The following is a 4,907-nucleotide window of genomic DNA, read 5'->3' on the forward strand; positions in this document are numbered from 1 at the left end:
AGAGCCTTTAGGTCTGGTGCTTTGATGGCATTTGGGTTCGCCATGTTCATAGACCATACCTCTTTGCGAACATCAGACATGTTGTTTCTCTCCTTGCTACCATAGCAAACAGCCATGAACACAGTGGCTTCGGCGATGACATCCTCAATAGATTCATCCACATTCCCAAGTTGTTGAAGTGAATGACCTGCTGTGAGTCTTCTTGCCAGTCAGTTTACCTCCACCATAAATCTGGGCAACGGTGTCGCAACCTGTCAGTGCGTGTAAAGCTAGTAGGTCTTGCACAATCCCGGCATGCTTTCTGGCAGTGGCCCCAATGTCGATCAACGATCGGCCAGGACATGTTGCTTCCATTATTACGCAGCATTGCAGATGAAGTTCTGCGAAGTGATACACAAGCAAGATGAACACATCAGTATCATCACAGATGACTGTGATGCATTTTGCGCAATCTTCAGCAACTTTAGCGACTTGCTGAATCATGATGACATCTGCCTCCTCATACGTCGTCTTCAAATCAGTGCGACGCCTTTGGGCTCCGTGGTGTATTTCCACTGGGGTAGACTCCTGTCCCGTAATGACGAGTCTGTGTTGGCTCTGCTTTCTCTGTTGACTAACGTCAATCAAATGCTGGCAAATCAGTTCTATCAGCTGAACTTTGTTCTCAGTTACTGACAGAACCACCAGCTGTGGAGGCAGTGGAGTCTGGCGGTTCAACCTGTGGCGCCAGCAAGCTTGCTGCCCAGCTCTTGCTAATCTTGTTCCACTCTTGATGCTGAAATCATGATATCTGTCAAATACCAGATATACATCTGATTTGTCCACCTTTGCCATTATGTAGCTCGTGAAATTGTCAACAAAGTCTTGCACAATTCCCCTGTTAGACCAATGAATAACCCAGAGGATTGCACAACCATCTAAGATGGTGACTTCAGGTTGTGGACCCAGTCTTGTTGAGATTTCCACTTGGAGATTCTTCTTCAATGTCGACTTGGTCTTTGCTATTCTCATCTCCCCCTTTTCAATGAACATTGATGTTGGCACAGGTGCAAGCTCGTACTCTAAAACGTCACATCTGTTTGATGTTTCGAGTTTGTTGGAGTCCCATGACCCTGGAGTAGATGAGATTTAGATCACAAACCTCAGTAGATCCCACACGCTTGACTTTCCGTGTCACTGCCATAGTTATGACTTGTTTAGATAAGGGAGCGTTGAATCCTGCTGGCCAGCTTTCTTCATACGAATGCATCTGTGCTCGGCCAATGTCAACTGTCCTTGGCACGTTCACCTTCTCCGGTCCAAATCTGCCAGTTACAATACTGACAACTCTGTCTGGATGTTCGTTTAGGTCAAGTGGGTCGATACAGGACTGGAGTTTTCTCCTTATCTTATCTCGGTCTTCTGCATCAGATCGTATGCGTGATGGCTTCTCTTCCTTGTGAATGGTCACCTCTGTGACTATTTGCTCCTCAGACATATCTGTGAGATCGTGGACTATCTGACTAAACGTGTGCATACTATAGGGCCACTTCTTCAGTGTAGAAGGCTTCAGTGTAATGCCAACGATTCCATGTATGCCACGACCGTAGCGCATGAACGTGGACTCGATGTACATATCCGACCATATGCCGTTCCATAGGCCCTTCTTGTGCTGCATCACGTGATCTCCTTTTAAGAACATTTCCAGAATGTCTCCATGAAGCCTTTCCATCGATCGAAGGTAGTGGAGCCCATATCTCGCATCGTTGTGATGCCCAGAAGTTGGGGAGCATCTCCTTCATAGCCCAAAGATGCAATGGCCAGTCTCCTTCACGCTCAGCACGAACAAACGCCATCATGATGAATACAGGTTTCACAAGGTTCTGTACCCATAGTTGTGTGATCATGCTCTTTGTTGCTTTGGTTTCAAGAGTGTCCATGAAGTCTTCATGACTTTCTTCCTGAGCCAAGCTGGAACGAAGGACCTCCTCAGTCACCAATCGCAGGGCCCTGAAGTTTTGGGGAAACTTTTTTCCACCAATCATATGAGCAACACCTCCAAAGGCAGATTTCATCACGTCTTCCAGCCCACTTTCATCCATCAAGTTCCCCACACAACCGATGAAACTCATAAGGGTGTGCATGCCACCCAGCCTTGGTATGAACTGGGTAAATCGCTCAGGATAAACCCATTTAACATTAACGGCCACTCGATACAGCTGTTGGTCGTTTGTGTGGATGGTTACGGTTTGTCCACACCTCCATTGCTGTAAACATCGTGTCCGGATTAGCTGGATCCATATCTACGAGTGGTGTATAAATGGCTCTCGTTGCAGGTTGGATGGATCGTCCTTGCTCTCTGCAGAGCTTCGTATTAAAGCCACCAAACTCTGGTGTGTTCTGATCAGAAGTGATTTGCTTCAGAAAAGAGAAATCCATATCTTGAAATCTCCTAACTTGTATAGCTTGATGAGCCAATATGTGGAGAGGTAACACCACACGTGTGGCTTCTTCAACTGGCATCGCTGGTTTCTCAGGTCCCTTGTACCTTTGAACCGAAATGTCTTCTGTCTCAGGTGTCTTCATTTCATCACGGGTCAATCGTCTGATGATGGCTTCATCTTCAGATGTGGAAGATATCTCCTGATCTTTTATGGTAAGTAGTACTGCAAGAGAATGTGTTGAAACGAGTCCATTCTGGGATGAGATATTTGTGTCGAAGTTGTCAGCAACAACCTGAACGAGGCCACATTCAGCATTGGTGGTTCCCCTAATCCCGTAGTGAACAGTTGCAGCCTTTGCTGCTGATCCCTTGAAATGCTGAAACTCATCATAGGAACAGGTCACACGATAGTTGTACAACTGCTCGATGAGGCTTTTACGGCTGACTCGAACTCCCAGTGCTATTTGGAGTGTAGTTGGTCGATTGATGATCATATTCATTATGATGCTTCCTATCAGAGCTCCTGGAAGTGTGCAATCCAGTTTAGCTGATATTTTGGAGAGTAGCAATTGAAGGGTTGAACTCACTGCTTCATTAGCAATATCTATATTAATTCTAGTCTGATAGGAACTGGGGTCGGACGACGACTGCTTCGATTCCTGTGCAACCTTCTTGGCAATTCGTTCTATGGAAACATCAATGGTGTCATCTTCATCTGATGCTACTAAGTTGATCGCAGTAGATGCTCTGCTGCGAAACAAGATTAAACTAGCGACACCTTCACCAGACAGAACCAGAAGCTCAGAGCCAAGTATATCCAACAATTTGGATTACAGGGTTCGTTGAGAGTATAGCTTTCCTCCATGATCCTTGTACATATTGTAGACATCTACTGAATTCCAGATGTGCAACATGTCGTTTTTCATCGATAGGATGGTGGAACTGACAGCTGGCTCAATATCCTGAGTTTCTCTGCCACTGTGTGCTGCTGCTACAACAGAACGGGGTGCCATGAAGGACTTTCTGCAGTCATCGTGGTATCTCACATCAGCAGCATGAAGATCGCTGATTGCGCCCATTAATCGTATCTTGACCTGGCGTCCTTCATCCTGGCGGGAATCGATAACATCTAGAATAGTTTGTTGGGAGTTGTCCGATCAACACGATCTGCAGTCCTACAAAGGAGAACTCGCCGCCAACGATTTGGATTCTTCTTATCAAAGTCCATGATGCACTTTTCTCCGCAAAAAATGCAATGTTCTTTAAACTCAAATACTGTCGTCTTTGAATGGCGGCTTCTTTTGCTTGTTGAAGCATCTTCCAAACAGACATTACTCATTCGTTTCAAGTGTCTTTCTATGTGCGAGCGTGATGTGTACGTTGACACACAGTCTCTATGGAATTTGAGCTCGGTAGATTTGTTAGCCTGTAATCTCTGTTCAAGCTCTTCACGTATACCATCTTGTCTTGCTTTGCTTGACCGGATGATACTTCACACTCTGTCTGGACCAGCTGTTACCAGAGGTTTTCCAGCTTTAGTAGATGTTTTTCATCTTTTTCCATCGCAGGGACTGAAGAAACGGTCTCCCATGGTGATGGAGCCTCAACCTGTAACAATAGAGGTAATTATAAACATCAGTAAACATTTAATTTATTTGTTCGAGTTTTTTTTAAATTCTCAGGAAACAGGTTCCACCCTGTGTACTTTTAAAATCAATAAAATACACAATTGCTTTCAGACAGATCATGTTAAATAATTAAAAAAAAAACGTGCTCGCAAATAATATCAATCATTCTACTATATCAGAAGACATTAATCTGACTTAAAAATTAGTTCTCCATGTTTCTTTCATTACATCACAAGCCTCAACTTACTTGATCAGAAACAGTTCATGCTGTTGATCTTCTGAGGTCAGCCATTTCTTCACAACTGGACTGGGGATAAACGGCTCTGCACAAGTTATTTTCAAACAGTTTTGTTGTTGTTGTATAACTGTACTGCAAAACACCGATCAGTGCAGACAAATTCATGGGGTAGGGTTAGACTAATTTGCATATTAATGAGTTAAATTTCAAAGTTATCAAATTTTAAGTGGGTTTATCATGACCGGTGACCCTAAAAACATGGGTGTCGACACCTCGACCAGGCTGTTTGAATGCTTACTTCCGGAGATATTAAGAAAAATTATTTTGATAATGGCGACTGCTAATTTGCATATTAGTGAGCAAAATTTCAATGTTATTAAATTTTAAGTGTGTTTATCATGACCGGTGACCCTAAAAACATGGGTGTAGACACCTCAACCAGGCTGTTTGGATGCTTACTTCCGGAGATATTAAGAAAAATTATTTTGATAATGGCGACTGCTAATTTGCATATTAATGAGCTAAATTTCAATGTTATTAAATTTTAAGTGGGTTTATCATGACCGGTGACCCTAAAAACATGGGTGTCGACACCTCGACCAGGCTGTTTAAATGCTTA

The sequence above is a fragment of the Eptatretus burgeri genome, chromosome 12 (genome assembly GCF_056783735.1).
Source record: "Eptatretus burgeri isolate ZD-2024b chromosome 12, Ebu_testis_v1, whole genome shotgun sequence".
Classification (NCBI taxonomy): domain Eukaryota; kingdom Metazoa; phylum Chordata; class Myxini; order Myxiniformes; family Myxinidae; genus Eptatretus; species Eptatretus burgeri.